A 17,341-nucleotide genomic window follows, 5' to 3' on the forward strand; every position below is an offset into this window, starting at 1 on the left:
GCTTCCATGGCTGTTGATTGTGGATCCAAGTAAAATGAAATCCTTGACAATGTACATCTTTTCTGTGTTTATCATGATGTTGGTCATTGGTCCAGTCGTAAGGATTTTTATTTTCTTTATGCTGAGGTGCAATCCATACTGAAGGCTGTGGTCTTTGATCTTCATTAGTAAGTGCTTCAAGTCCTCTTCACTTTCAGCAAGCAAGGTTGTGTCATCTGCATAATGCAGGTTGTTAATGAGTCTTTCCCAGTCCTGATGCCCCTTTCTTCTTCATATAGTCCAGCTCCTCGTATTATTTGCTCAGCATACGGATTGAATAGTTATGGCAAAAGAATACAACCCTGATGCACACGTTTCCTGACTTTAAACCAATCAGTATCCCCTTGTTCTGTCCCAACAACTGTCTCTTGATCTATGTAAAGGGTCCCCATGAGCACAATTAAGTGTTCTGGAATTCCCATTCTTCCCAATGTTATCCATAATTTGTTCGGATCCACACAATCGAATGCCTTCGCATAGTCAATACAACACAGGTAAACATCTTTCTGGTATTCTCTGCTTTCAGCCAGAATGCATCTGACATCAGCAATGATATCCCTGGTTCCACGTCCTCTTCTGAAACTGGCCTGAATTTCTGGCAGTTTCCTGTCGATATACTGCTGCAGCCATTTTTGAATGATCTTCAGCAAAATTTTGCTTGCATGTGATATTAATGATATTGTTCTATAATTTCCATATTCCGTTGGATCACCTTTCTTGAAATAGGCATAAATATGGATCTCTTCCAGTCAGTTGGCCAGGAAGCTGTCTTCCATATTTCTTGGCATAGATGAGTGAGCAGCTCCAGAGCTGCATCCATTTGTTGAAACATCTCAATTGATATCCCATCAATTCCTGGAGCCTTGTTTTTTGCCAATGCCTTCAGAGCAGCTTGGACTTCTTGCTTCAGTACCATTGGTTCTTGATCATATGACACCTCTTGAAATGATTGAAAATCTACTAATTCTTTTTGGTATAATGACTCTGTGTATTCCTTCTGTCTTCTTTTGATTCTTCCTGCATCATTTAATATTTTCCCCATAGAATCCTTCACTGTTGCAACTCAAGGCTTGAATTTTTTCTTCAGTTTTTTCAGCTTGAGAAACACCAAGCATGTTCTTCCCTTTTGGATTTTCATCTCCAGCCCTTTGCACGTGTCATTATAATACTTTACTTTGTCTTCTCGAGAGGCCCTTTGAAATCTTCTGCTCAGTTCTTTTACTTCATCAATTCTTCCTTTTGCTTTAGGTGCTCAATGCTCAAGAGCAAGTTGCAGAGTCTCCTCTGACAACCATCTTGGTCTTTTCTTTCTTTCCTGTCTTTTCAGTCACCTCTTGCTTTCTTCATGGATGATGTCCTTGATGTCATTCCACAACTCATCTGGTCTGCAGTCACTAGTGTTCAATGTGTCAAATCTATTCTTGAGATGGTCTCTAAATTCAGGTGGGATATACTCAAGGTCATATTTTGGCTCTCGTGGACTTGTTCTGATTTTCTTCAGTTTCAGCTTGAACTTGCATACGAGCAATTGACGGTCTGTTCCACAGTCAGCCCCGGTCTTGTTCTGACTGATAATTTTGAGCTTTTCCACCATCTCTTTCCACAGATTTAGTCAATTTGATTTCTGTGTGTTCCATCTGGTGAGGTCCAAGTGTATAGTCGCTGTTTATGTTGGTGAAAGAAGGTATTTGCAATGAAGAAGTTGTTGATCTTGCAAAATTCTACCATTTGATCTCCGGCATTGTTTCTATCACCGAGACCATTCCTCTTCAAGTTGTCATTCCCGGCAAAGCAGACTACATGATTGCCTGATTCAAAATGGCAAATACCAGCCCATTTCAGCTCACTAACACCTAGGATATCGATGTTTATGTGTTCCATTTCATCAAAAATGAAATGGAACACATAAAGCGGCCATGTATGATTCATCAATTGGTCTCAACCCACCTGGACCAAAAGAGAATGAAGAACACCAAGGACACAATGTAATTACGAGCCCAAGAGGACAGAAAGGGCCACATAAACCAGAGACTACTTCAGCCTGAGACCAGAAGAACTGGATGGTGTCCAGCTACAACTGATGACTGCCCTGACAGGGAACACAATAGAACCCTGAGGGAGCAGGAGGGCAGTGGGATGTAGACCCCAAATTCTTGTAAAAAGACCAGGCTTAATGGTCTGACCGAGACTAGAAGGACCCTGGTGTTCATGGCCCCCAGACCTTCTGTTGGCCCAGGACAGGAACCATTCCCAAAGTGAACTCTTCAGACAGGGATTGGACTGGACAACGGGTTGGAGAGGGATGCTGGTGAGGAGTGAGCTTCTTGGATCAGGTGGACACTTGAGACTATGTTGGTATCTCCTCCCTGGAGAGGGGATGAGAGGGTAGAGGGAGTTAGAAGCTGACAAAATGGAAATGAAAAGAGAGAGTGGAGGGAGGGAGCAGACTGTCTCATTAGGGGGAGAGCAATTGGAAGTATGTAGCAAGGTGTATATTAGTTTTTGTGTGAGAGACTCACTTGATTTGTAAACTTTCACTTAAAGCACAATGAAAATTTTAAAAATAATAAAGATCATTTTAAAATCTATCCTGAAGTGCAATGCTGTCAGTGATAGGATAATATCCATAGGTCTACCTGGAAGATCAGTTAATACTACTGTTATTCAAATTTATGCTCGAACCACCAGTGCCAAAGAGTAAGAAATTGAAGATTTTTACCAACATCTGCAGCCTGAAGTTGATCAAACATGCAATCAAGTTGCACTGATAATTACTGGCAACTTGATTGCATGTTTGATCAACTTCAGTCTACTGACAGAAGACCAGACAAGTTGTAGGATTACAGAACAGACATCATACATAAAGAAAGCAAAAGGTCATTAAAAAGAAAGGAAAGAAAGAAAAGATCAAAGTGGATTTTGGAAATGGGAACAAAGAAGGAACAGTACTTGGAAAATATGTCCTTGGTGATAGAAATGATGCCGGAGATCATTTGAAAGAATTTTGTAAGAAAAATGACTTTTTCATTGCAAATACCATTTTGAAAAATGCAAATGGTGACTACACACATAGACTTCCCTGGATGGAATACATAGGAATCAAATCTACTACATCTGTGGAAAGAGATACAGGAGAAGCTCAATATCATCAGTCAGAAAAAGGCTGAGGGCAGTCTGCGGAACAGCCCATTAACTGCTCATATGCAAGTTCAAGTTGAAGCTGAAGAAAATTAAAAGAAGTCCATGAGACCCAAAGTACGACTTTGAGTATATTACACCTAAATTTAGAGATCATCTCAAGAATAGATTTGATGCATTCTACACTAATGACAGAAGACCAGACAAGTTGTAGGATTACAGAACGGACATCATACATAAAGAAAGCAAAAGGTCATTAAAAAGAAAGGAAAGAAAGAAAAGATCAAAGTGGATTTCAGAAAAATCTCTGACACTTGCTCTTTAGAGTAGCTAAAGGGACAGGAAGAAATGATGAAGTAAAACAGCTAAACATAAGATTTCAAAGGACAGTTCGAGAAGACAAAGTAAAGTATTATAATGAAATGTGCAAAAACCTGGAGTTAGAAAATCAAAAAGGAAGAACATACTTGGCATTTTTTTAAATTATTGTACCTTAGATGAAGGTTTATGGTACAAGGAAACCCTGGTGGCATAGTGGTTAAGTGCTACAGCTGCTAACCAAAAGGTCGGCAGTTCAAATCCGCCAGGCACTCCTTGGAAACTCTATGGAGCAGTTCTACTATCTTATAGGGTCGCTATGAGTTGGAATCCACACGAAGGCAGTGGGTTTGGGTTTTGTTTGGTTTATGGTACAAACTAAACAATTAGTACACATATTATTTTGGAACATTGGTTACCAACCCCACAAAATGTTTACACTCTTCTGGACCTTAGGTCCCCTATTACCAGCTTCCTGTCCTCTCCAGCCTTCTAGTCCTTGCCCCTGGGCTGGTGTGCCCCTTTTAGTTTTGTTTTGTTTCATGGGCCTGTCTAATCTTTGGCTGAACATCAGGAGTGACTTCATTACTGAGCTATAAGGATTTCTGCAGTCTCTGTCAGACCAGTAAGTCTGGTCTTTGTGTGTGTGTGTGTGTGTGTGTGTGTGTGTGTTAGAATTTTATTTCACATTTTTCTCCAGCTCTGTCCGGGTCCCTCTATCGTGATCCCTGTCAGAGCAGTTGGTGTTGGTAGCTGGGCACCATCTAGTTGTGCTGGACTCAGTGTGGTGTGTCTTTGATTTTCTTCATCGTCCCTTGGTCCAAATAGGTGAGACCAGTGGGTTATCTTAGATGGCCGCTCACAAGCTTTTAAGGCCTCACATAACACTAAACAAGGTAGAGTGTAGCACATTTTCTTCATAAACTATGTTATGCCAATTGAGACAAATGTTCCTAGAGACTATGATCTCCAAATACCCTCAGCCCAGTAATTTGCTCCCTCAGGGAGTTTGGATATGTCTATGGAGATTCCACAACCTTGTCTTAGACAAGTTATGTTGGCTTTCCCAGTACTGTGTACTGTCTTACTCTTCACCAAAGTTAGAACTTATCTATTGTCTGTTTAGCATTTTTCCATCCCCATCCCTGCTCTCCCTCCTAACCATCAAAGATTGTTTCTTTTTGTGTGTAAACATCTTCATGAGTTTTTATAGTAGTGGTCTCATCTAATATTTGTCCTTTTGTGGTTGACTTATTTCACTCAGCATAATACCCTCCAAATTCATCCATGTTGTGAGATGCTTCCCAGATTCATCATTGTTCTTTATCATTGCATAGTACTCCATTGTGTGTATATATTATGGTTTGTTTATCCACTCATCTGTTGATGGGTATCTAGGTTTTTTCCAACTTTTCACTATTGTGAACAATGCAGCAATAAACATGGATGTGCACATGTCTATTTGTGTGACTACTTTTATTACTGTAGGGTATATTCCTAGGAGTGGAATTGCTGGATCATATGATATTTCTATTTCTAGCTTTCTAAGGAAGGGCCATATCATTTTCCAAAATGGTTGTAACATTTTGTATTCCCACCAGCAGTGCATAAGTGTTCCAATCTCCCCACAGCCTCTCCAACATTTGTTATTTTCTGTTTTTTTGACTCATACCAGTAATGCTGGGGTGACATGGTATCTCATTGTGGTTTTGATTTGCATTTTTCTGATGCCCGGTGATCTCGTGTTTCCTCATGTGCCTGTTAGCCACTTGAATATCTTCTTTGATAAAGTTCTGTTCATTTCCTTTGCCCATTTTTTGATTGGATTATTTGTCTTTTTCTTGTAGAGGTGTTGGATTTTCCTGTAGATTTTGGAGATTAGACCTTTGTAGAATTTGCCCTACCCCCAAATTTTTTGCCAGTCTGTAGGTTCTCTTTTCAGTCTTTTGGTGAAGTTTTTTGATGAGCCTAAGTGTTTAATTTTTAGAAGATTCCAGTTATCTAGCTTTTCTTCTGGATTAATGCCCTGTATTAGGGCCTCTAACGTTGATCCTATTTTTTATTCTATAATCTTTATAGTTTTTGGTTTTATATTTAGGTCTTTTAATCATTTTGAATTAGTTTTTGGGTATCGTGTGAGGGATGCGTCCTGTTTCATTTTTTGCAGATGGACATCCAGTTTTGCCAGTACCATTTGTTAAAAAGACTGTCTTTTCCCCATTTGATGGACTTTGGGCCCGTTTTGAAGATCAGGTGACCACAGGTGGATGATTTACATTTGGGTTCTCAATTCTTTTCCATTGGTCTATGTGTCTGTCCTTGTACTAGTACCAAGCTGTTTTGACAACCGTAGCTGTTTATTAGGTTCTGAGATCAGGTAGTGGTGGTCCCCCTACTTTGTTTTTCTTTTTCAATGGTGATTTACTTATCTGGTGCCTCTTCCATTCCCATACAAAGTTGATGATTAGTTTTTCCATCTCTTTGAAGAATGTTGTTGGTATTTGGATTGCATTGTATTTGTAGAATTCTTTGGGTAGAATTGCCACTTTCAATTTTACCTATCCATGAGCATGGTATGTTTTTCCCTCGATGCAGGTCTCATTTGGCTTCTTGCAGTAGTGTTTTGTATTTTCTTTGCATTGGTATTTTACATCCCTGGTTAGATTTATTCCTAAGTATTTTATTTTTTCAGGGACTATTATAAATGGTATTATTTTCCTGTCACTGTTTTCTTTATTGGTGTATAGGAATCCAACCGATTTTGTATGTTTATCTCTTATCCTGCTATTGTGCTGAATCATTCTATTAGTTCAAGTAGTTTTCCTGTTGAATCCTTTAGGTTTTTTATGTACAGTATTATATCATCCACAAATAGGGACAGTTTTACTTTTTCATTACCAATTTGGATCCCTTTTATTTCTTTTTTCTTGCCTTATTGCTCTAGCTAGGACTTCCAGGACATTGTTAAATAGGAGTGGTGATAAAGGGCATTTTTGTCTTGTTCCAGTTCTTAAGGAGAATGTTTTCAGCTTCTCTCCATTAAGAATGATGTTGGCTGTTGGTTTCGTATAGATGCCCTTTATTATGCTGAAGAATTTTCTTTCTATTATTATGTTGCTGAGAATTTTTGTCAGGAATGGGTGTTGGACTTTGTCCAATGCCTTCTCTGGGTTAACTGAGATGATCATGTGGTTCTTTTATTTTATTTATGTGGTGGGCTATATTGATTGATTTTCTAATGTTGAACCATCCTTGCATAATTAATCCTTGCGTACCTGGTATGAATTCCACTCAGTCATGGTGTATTATTTTTTTGATATGATGCTGAATTCTATTGGCTAGAACATTGTTGAGAATGTTTGCATCTATATTCATGAGAGATATTGGTCTCAAATTTTCTTTTGTGTGGTGTCTTTGCCTGGTTTTGGTAACAGGGTTATGCTGGCTTCATAGAATGAGTTCATAAGTATCTCTTCTTTTTCTATGTTCTGAAATATTTTTTTACTGGTGTAAGATCTTCTCTGAATGTTTGGTAGAATTCTCCAGTGAAGCCATCTGGGCCAGGGCTTTTTTTTTATGGAATCTTTTTTCTTAAATCCTTTTCAGTCTCTTCTCTTATGGGTCTGTTCAGATTTTCAACATCATTTTGTGTTAGTTTGTGTAGATAGTGTGTTTCTAGAAATTTGCCCATTTCCTCTATGTTTTCAAATTTGTTGGAGTATAGTTTTTCAGAGTATTCTGTTATGATCCTTCTTATTTCAGTTGGGTCTGTTGTAATGTTCCCTATTTCATTTCTTATTTGGGTTATCTGAGTCCACTCCTATTTTCCTTTTGTCAGTTTGGGCAAAGGTTTGTCAACTTTGTTGGTCCATTCAAAGAACCAACTTTTGGTTTTTTAATTCTTTTTTTTTTTTTTCCTATTCTCTATTTCATTTATTTCTGCCCTGATCTTTAGTGTCTCTTTTCTTCTGGTTGCTGTGAGCTTCTTTTGCTGTTGTCTTTCTAATTTTTTGAGTTGTTTAGCTTATGTTCTGATTTTGTCCCTTTCTTCTTTTTTTGATGCATGCATCTATTGCTGTAAATTGACCTCTGAGCACTGCCTTTGCTCTTTTCCAAAGTTTTTGTCTATGTTTTCATTCTCATTTAATTCTAGAATTTTTTTATTCTAAGTGTGATTTCTTCTATAACTAGTGATTTTTAAGCAGGATGCTATTTAGTCTCCATGTATTTGATTTTTTTTTCCCCTTGCTCTTCCTGTTGTTATTTTCTACTTTGATGACGTGATCAGAGAAGATACTTTGTATTATCTCAATGTTTTGGATTTTCCTGAGGGTTGCTCTGTGGCCTAAGATGTGGTTTATCCTAGAGAATGTTCCATATGTGTTGGAAAAGAATGTGTGCTTTGCAGCTGTTGAGTGGAGTGTTCTGTATATGTCTATGAGGTCAAGTTGGCTGAATATAGCCTTTAGATCTTCTGTATCTTTGTTGAGTTTCTTTCTAGATGTTCTGTCCTTTACTGAGAATGGTGTCTTGAAGTCTCCTACTGTTATTGTAGAACTGTCAGTTTCTCTTTTCAGTGCTGTTAGAATTTATATATTTTGGAGCCCTGTCATTGGTGTGTAGATATTTATTATGGTTATGGCTTCATGATGGATCATCCCTTTAATCATTATATAGTGTTTTTCTTTGTCTTTTATAGTGCACTTTGTTTTAAAGTCTATCTTAACCTGGATTACTGTTGCTAGTCCTACTTTTTTTTGGTAGCAGTTTGCTTGGTATATGTTTTCTATCTTTTGCTTTTTAATAAATTTACATCTTTGTTTCTAAGGTGTGTCTCTTGTAGACAGCATAATAATGGATCCTGTTTTTTTATCCATTCTGTCACTCTCTGTCTCTTTATGGGTGCATTTATGCTATTACTTTTAGAGTAATTATTGACACATATGAGTTTATTGCTGCCATTTTGTAGTCCTTTTTTTTTTTGTGGCGCTGATGTTTTCTTTGTTCCTCTTACTCACCTGTGCTGAATGCCTTTTGTTTGTGGATTTTTTTCATTACTTTTTTTTTGTTTGTAGATTTTGTGTTTACTAAGATTTTGTGTTTTCCTTTTTTATTTTGGTGAGTAGATTTATTAACATTCATTGTTGTTACCTTGAAATTTACCCTTATCTTCCTACATTTGAACCTTCTTTTATTAGTTGGAATCACTTTGCCTTCCCCTCCATTTGAAAGTTCTATACCTGCACCATTTATTCCCTATTTTATTGTTCTGATGCTGTTCTCATTTACAGATTAACCCTTCTGGTTCCCTGTCATAAATCTTTTAGTTTTGACTAATCCTTGAGAATTCATTACCTAGGTTGGTATATGGTTGATGCAGTCTTGCATCCTAGATTCAGGCTGTCATCTGAAGTTATTCTCTAAGGTAAGGAAGTCCTTTAATAATATTTGTAAGTTTGGGTTGGTTTTTACATATTCCCTTGATTTTTGTTTATCTGGAAATGTCCTAATTTCACCATCATATTTGAATGAAAGTTTTGCAAGATATATTATTCTTAGTTGGCAATTTTTTTTTCTTTCAAGGTTTTATATATGTCATCCTATTGCCTTCTTGTCTGCATGGTTTCTGCTGAGTAATCATAGCTTAGTCTTATTGTTTCCTCTCTGTATGTGACTTCATTTTTCTCAAGCTGCCCTCAGGATTCTTTCTTCATCTTTGGTTTAGGGAATGTGATTATGAAATGCCTTGATTGGTGACTTTCTTTGGGGTTTGTTGAGCTTCTTGGATGGTCAAATTTACTTCTTTCATAATATGGAAGTTTTCTGTCAGCAGTGTTTTAATGATCTGCTCTGTTTTCCATTTTCTCCCCCTGTTCTGGAACTCAAATCAATTGCAAATATTTGCTTTTGATTGCATCCCACATCATTATCAGAGTTTCTTCATTTTTCTTCACTGATTTTCCTTAAACAAAGTGGTATCCAAGGATTTGTCTTCAATCTCGCTGATCTTGTCTTCTGTTTTCAGGGCATTCAGTAGTTATTTTCTTCATTTATTGATTGTAGATTTGTTTCTTTTGTCCTCCTTTTTGTTTTATTTGGTTATATCTGAGCAAGCTGGCTGGACATTCTTGGTTGTCTGCTCATCTCTGGGCACACTTCTCACCACCTTGTCCAATGTGCAGAGCTAGTCACTCAGCTATGGTGCAGTGGGGCAGGTGCAGAGGAAGGGGAGGAACTGGGACTGGTTGTTTGTGGCACATACTGGGGCTGACATGGTGAGGCCAGGGGTTAGTGCAAAGCAGGTTCTGGTAGACTGTGCCTGTGCTGCTCAGGGCTGCAATGCTCAGTGCACAGTGCAGATAGGCAGGAGGGAGATAGGAGGTTGTGATGTGTGGACCAAAATGGGTGTAGGAAAGAAGAGAAAGAGAAGACAGAAATAGAAGCCAAAAAAAAAAAAAATGCTGACAGAGCCTGCTCTTGGATTGGCTCAGACCCAGGGAAGCCATGTTCTGGTGGCTTTCTACCTGGGCAGTGAGGCGCAATGTGTCAAAAAGGGACATATATGGCACATGCATGGGAGAAAAGAAAGGAAGGAAGGGAGGGAGAGATAGAAAACAAGATAAAACTTTTTTTTAAAAGAGAAAGGCACACGTGGCTAGGTGGCCAGAATAAAGGAATGGAAGGGATGTAGAGAGAGACAAGAAACCAAGAAAGAAGCCAGGTGGTTGGGGGGAAGAAAAGGAAGCAAGGTACAGGGAGACAGGAAAACGTGAAAAAAAATAAGAAAAAAAATGCCTCAAGGAGCCTACCAGAAGTGGGTCCTCAGAGGAGTGGTGTTGCACAGCTTGTCAAGGAGCAGAGATGGCAAAAGGCACCAGGTGTTCAGGAGAAATGTACAGAAGGAAGGTAGAGAGGGACAAGAAATCCAGAAAAGAAAAAAAAATCCCCAAGGGAGCCCACCGGTTTGGTGGTACAGATCAGGGGAAGTGGCAAGCCCAGCAGCATGGCCCAGCCCTTCTAGACGGGGTGAAGGTAGCACACAGAGCCAGGTATTCAGGAAACAAGAAGAGAAGGAAAGTAGAGAGAGACAAAAAATCGAGAAACCAAAAAACAAAGAAAAAGAAATGCCCTCAGGGATCCCACTGGCATGGCAGCTTGACTGAGGAAGTGGTTCCCCAGCTGGGCACTGCTTTGCAGCCTGTCAAGAAGGAGCGGAGACTTCTGGCCAACATGGTGCCATAGACAGAAGCATCACGCCATCTCTCTACAGCAAAGACCTGAAAAACTAAGTAAAACAGAGACAAATGTCATTCCTGGAACCTGAAGCATCAAAAGAAGAGATAAAGAATTCAGCCAAGCACGGAATGAAATAAGAAACTGACAGAGAACAGAGAGTGAGGAGAGATACTTAGGGAGGGCCTCATCACTAACTCAGCACGGATCTGCCTTCTTGGACTCCTGTTGGGAATTGGCAGACAGGGAGCACAGGAAAGCAGATTCATGGAACTCCCAGCAGGAGGCAGAGCACCTGGTAACCAGCGATACACACTATCCCACCCCCCATTTTCTCCCCACTGCTCTACTTCCGAGCTTGCTGGCTGGCTGTGGTGGTGCAGCACAGGAAGTGCAGCATCCATGCTGCCTGAATTCACCCCACCCACATTGGAGATCGCTGGACAGGGAGTACAGGAAAGCAGCTTCAGGAAGTTCCCCGCAGGAGACAGAGTGCCAGTAATGAGTGATATATGCTTTCCTAACTCCTCCCTTCTACCTCCCCCTTTCGGAGTCCTCTGCTTCCCCCCAGCCCCAGTCTCTTGGCTGGGAGGCAAATGCTTTGACCTCAGACTGCTTGGATTCATCCTGCTCACACTGGCCAGGTTCCTGAGCTGATGTTGGTTCTTTCTGTCTCTTTTGGTTTCTTCTGTGCCTCTTACCACCTCCTCGTCTTTTCCCTAGAACACCGGGCTTTGTGTGCCATCTTTGCTTCTTCTTGAAAGTCTGTGAAACCATGCTCGATTGGGGAACCACTGGCCTGGCCAGTGACACCATGCTGGTGGGATCCCTGGGGCTTTTTTGTTTGCTTGTTTTTCCTTGTTTTGCTTTGTTCTGTTTCTTTGTTTTCTTTTTCTTTTTGCAGCTTGGAAGCCCCTTCTAGCCAGGCTGCACTGCATGGCTTAGGATCCACTCCCCCAATCTGTGCAGCTGTGTAGGTGGGGACTCCTGGGGGCATTTCTTTCTTTCTTCTCTCTCTTTTTCCCTTTCTTTCCTCAGTTCTCAGTTCTTTTCTCTCTGTGCTTATCAGAAATAAATGAAATAGAGAATAGAAAGACAATAGAAAGGATGAACAAAACCAAAAGCTGGTTCTTTGAAAGGATCAACAAAATCGACAAGCTTATGTCCAAACTGACCAAAGACAAACAGGAGGAATGAAAATAACTCAAATAAGAAATGAAATGGGGGACATTACAAAAGACCCAACTGAAATAAAAAGGACCATAACAGAGTATTATGAAAAACAATAATCAAACAAATTTGAAAACCTAGAGGAAATGGACAAATTTCTAGAAACACACTACCTACCCAAACTAACACAAAATGAGGTTGAAAATCTGAACAGACCCATAACAAGAGAAGAGATTGAAAAGGTAATTAAAAAACTTCCAACCAAAAAAAAGCCCTGGCCCACACAGCTTCACTGGAGAATTCTACCAAACATTTAGAGAAGAGCTTACACCAGTACTACTCAAACTATTTGAGAACATAGAAAAGGAAGTGATACTTCTGAATTCATGCTATAAAGCCAGCATAACCCTGATACCAAAACCAGGAAAAGACACCACAGAAAAAGAAAATTACAGAGCAAAATCTCTCATGAATATAGATGCAACAATTCTCAACACAATTCTAGCTAATAGAATTCAGCATTATATGAAAAAAATAATACACCACAACCAAGTAGAATTCATATGAGGTATGCATGGGTGGTTCAACATTATAAAATCAATCAATGTAATCCATCACATAAATTAAAATCCACTGGGTAATAGAGAAAATCAAAGATGGAATAAAAAGTTTCCTAGAATCAAATGAGAACAAAAGCACATCATACCAAAACCTTTGGGACACAGCAAAGGCAGTCTTCAGAGGTAAATCATAGCACTAGATGCACACATGAAAAAAGAAGAAAGGGACAAAATCAAAACATTACTTACACAACTTGCACCAAAAAAAAAAAAAAAAAAAGAAAGAAAAGAATCACAGGATCATCTCAATCGAAGCAGAAAAAGCATTCGACAAAGTCCAACACCCATTCCTGATAAAAATTCTCAATAAAATAGATATAGAAGGGAAATTTCTCAACATAATAAATGGTGTCTATTTTTTTTTTTTTTATGCAAAACTAACAGCCAACATCCTTCTCAATGGAAAGAGGCTGAAAACATTCCCCTAGAGAACAGGAACAAGACAAATCTTTATCACCACTCCTATTTAACATTGTATTGGAAGTCTTAGCTAGAGCAATAAGGCAAGGATCAGAAATAAAGGGCATCCAAATTGTTAATGAAGAAGTTAACTCTCCCTATTTGTGGATGATATGATGCTATACTTAGAAAATCCAAAAGAATCCACCATAAAACTACTGGAACTAATAGAAAGATTCAGCAGAGTAACAGGATACAAGATTGACATACAAAAATCAGTTGTATTCCTATACACCAATAAACAGAATGATGAAAAGGAAATTAGGAAAACAATACCATTTATAGTAGTCCCTAAAAAATGAAATACTTGGGAATAAATCCAACCAGGGATATAAAAGAAAACTACACAACATTACTGCAAGAAACCAAAAGAGGTCTACATAAATGGAAAAACATACCATGCTCATGGATAGGCTGACTCAACATTGTGAAAATGACAATTCTACCCAAGGCAATTTACAAATACAATCCAAATACCAAAAACATTCTTTAATGAGATGGAAAAACTTATCATTAACTCTATATGGAAACGGAAGAGGCCTGTGTAAGTAAACCATGACTGAACAAGAAGAATAAAGTAGGAGGACTCACACTACCTGGCCTCAGAACCTACTATACAGCTACGGTAGTCAAAACAGCCTGATACTGGTAAAACAACAGATACATTGACCAATGGAACAGAATTGAGAATCCAGATGTAAATCCATCCACATATGGTCACCTGATCTTCAATAAAGGCCCAAAATCCATCAAATGGGGAAAAGACAGTCTTTTTAACAAATGGTGAGGCAAAACTGTGTGCCCATCTGCAAAAAAATGAAACAGGACCATACCTCACACCATATACAAAAACTAACTCAAAATGGATCAAAGACCTAAATATAAAGCCAAAACTATGATGTTCACAGAAGAAAAAATAGGATCAATGCTAGTGGCCCTAATACATGGCATTAACAGGATGCAAATCACAACCAATAAAACACAAGCTCCAGAGGATATGCTGGAAAACTGGGATCTTCTAAAAATTAAACACTTTTGCTCATCAAAATCTTCATCAAAAGAGTAAAAAAGAACCTACACACCAGGAAAAAAGTTTTGGCTTTTACAAATCAGACAAACACCTAATCTCTAAAATCTACAAGAAAATTCAACACCTCTACAACAAAAAGACAAATAATCCAGTTAAAAAATGTGCAAAGGAAATGAACAGACACTTCACCAAAGGAGACAGTCAAGCAGCCAACAGACACATGAGGAAATGCTCACGATCTCTAGCCATCAGAGAAATGCAAATCAAAACCACAATGAGATACCATCTCACCCCAGCATTACTGGCACAAATCAATAAAACAGAATATAACAAATGTTGGAGAGGACCTGGGGAGATTGGAAATCTTAAGCACTGCTGGTGGGAATGCAAAATGATACAACAATTTTGGAAAATGATATGGTACTTCCTTAGAAAACTAGAAATAGAAATACCATATGATTCAGCAACCCCACTCCTAGGAATATATCCTAGAGAAATAAGAATCATCACACGAATAGATATATGTACACCCATGTTCACTGCAGCATTGTTCACGATAGCAAAAAAAATGGAAACGACCTAGATGCCCATTAACAGGTGAATGGATAAACAAAATGTGGTACATACAAACAACGGAGTATTATGCAACGATAAAGAACAATGATGAATCTCCGAAGCATCACATAACATGGACACATCTGGAAGACATTATGCCGGGTGAAATAAGTCAATCAGAAAACGACAAATATAGTATGAGGCCACTACTGTAAAAACTCATGAAAAGGATTACATACAAAAAGAAACAATCTTTGATGGTTACGAGGGGGGAGGGGAATGGAAAAACTCTTAATAGACAATAGATAAGCAGTAACATTGGTGAAGGGAAGGACAGTGCACGATACTGGGGAGGCCAGTAGAGTCTGCATAAGGCAGGGCCGTGGTAGCCCCATAAAAAGCCCCATAGATACTCCCAAACTCTCTGAGGGATTGAATTGCTGGGCTGAGGGCTGTAGGGATCCTGGCCTCAGGGAACATCTAGCTCAATTGGCATAACACAGCTTATAAAGAAAATATTCTACATTCTACTTTCGTGAGTAGCTTCTGGGGTTTTAAAAGCCTGTGAGCAGCCATCTAGGACACCCCACTGGTCTCACCCCTTCGGGAGCATGGAATAATGAAGAAAACTAAAGACACAAGGGAAAGATTAGTCCAAAGGGCTAATGGACCACATCTACCATGACCTCCACCAGAGTGAGTCCAGTACAACGAGATGGTCCCTGGCTACCACCACTGACTGCTCTGACAGGGATCACAATAGAGGGTCCTAGACAGAGCTGGAGAAAAATGTAGAACAAAATTCTAACTCAAAAGAAAGACCAGACTTGCTGGCCTGACAGAGATTGGAGAAACCCTGAGAGTATGGACCCTGGACACCCTTTCAGCTCAGTAATGTGGCCACTCCTGAGGTTCACCCTTCAGCCAAAGATTGAACAGGCTGATGGAGCAAAACAAGACTAAAGGGGTGCGCCAGCACTGGGGTAGGGACTGGAAAGTAGGAGGGAACAGAAAAACTGGTAATAGGGAACCCAGGGTTGAGAAAGGAGAGTGCTGACATGTCGTGGGGTTGTTAACCAATGTCATACAACAATGTGTGCATAAACTGTTTGATGAGAAACTGGTTTGTTCTGCAAACCTTCATCTAAAGTTGAACAAAGAAAAAAAAAAAGAAGGAGCGGAGACAGCAGATGGAGCCAGGTATTCCAGGGAAAGGGAGGGAAGGAAATAAGAGACAGAAGAAACCAAAAGTCAGAAAAAAGCAACAATAGCAACAAAAACAAGGCACTGAAGAAGACGGCTGGTGTGGCTGCGATGAACCATAGCAGCAAGCACCTAGCTTCTCATAGGCCGAGTGATGGCAGCCTTCTGGGAAGAAGTGCAGGCCAAGTAGGGGAAAGAAGGGTGTGGAGTGGGAAAGTGTGTATCACTTGTTACAAGGTGCTCTGTCTCCTGCTAGGAGCTCCCTGATGCTGTCTTCCCTTACCCTCTGTCCGCCATTCTTGGTGGCTGAGGAGTTCAAGATGGCCAATCTGTGCCTCGTTAGCTGATAGGAGACATTCACTCTGTATCTCTCCTTGCTCTGTATTCTCTGTTAGTTTCTTATTCCATTCAGGGCTTGGTTGAGTTTTTCATCTCTGTATTTGATGCTTAGGGCTCCAAGATTGATGTTTGTCTCTGTTTTACTTAGTTTTTGGTATCTTTGCTTTGGAGGGGAAGAACAAACAAATCTGTCTTGGAAGAAGTACAGCCAGAATGCTCCTTAGAAATGAGGATGGAGAGACTTCATCTCACATACTTTGGATATGTTATCAAGAGAAATAAATCCCTGGAAAAGAACATCATGCTTGGTAAAGTAGAGGGTCAGCAAAAAAGAGAAAGACCCTCAATGAGATGAATTGACACAGTAGCTGCAACAATGGGCTCCAATGCAGCAATGATTGTGAGGACGACACAGGACTGGACAATGTGTTGTTCTGTTGCTATAGGGTTGCTATGAGTCAGAACCCAGTCAATGGGACCCAAAAGCAGCAACAAGGAAAGTAATGCACTCCTAATTGTATCCATCTTCTCCTTTGACCCGATCCTGTTACTTGAGGTATTTCTAGATTCCATGCAATGATATCCATTCATTTCAATCTACCAACATTTGTATATAGCACATTCATGAGAGCATTTGTTTTCATTTTTCACAGAGAGTAAAGGTTCCAAGTATGGAATGAGTTAATATGCAGCCCTTGGATCTGAGTTTTTTTTTTAAACATAGACTAATAATAGATGAAGCACGTAGAGACAGAGGGATTAACTTTATATACTTTATATAGATGTATAATGTACATTTACAAAGGTCTAAAATTTACAACTGTACAGGTGAATAAGCTAAGTCTACATTCTTGTATACAATTTTCATGATTAAGAAATGGAATATAACCAGTTTTCTCAAAGCCTCCTCAATCTTCCAGCCAATTGGTACCATCCTTACAAATGTCACCACCATGACTGAGATCACCAAAGACTGGTTTTGCTTTGTTTAAGTCTTATATATACAGAATCACACAGTATTTGCTCTTCAATGCCTATCTTATTCTACTCAGCCTTTATACATGTGATACATGAAAGGGGGCAGTCTGAGGACAGCCTGCCTCCTTTCCCTGTGACCCACAAATGAACCTTGTGCTTAGGACCAAGTGTGTTGGCCTGGCATCTTTGATGAGACGAGAGTGTGGGCTGTCTAATTTTTCTGGAACGTCTTGACTGAAAACACATCCCACAGCAACTG

The sequence above is a fragment of the Elephas maximus genome, chromosome 8 (genome assembly GCF_024166365.1).
Source record: "Elephas maximus indicus isolate mEleMax1 chromosome 8, mEleMax1 primary haplotype, whole genome shotgun sequence".
Lineage (NCBI taxonomy): Eukaryota > Metazoa > Chordata > Mammalia > Proboscidea > Elephantidae > Elephas > Elephas maximus.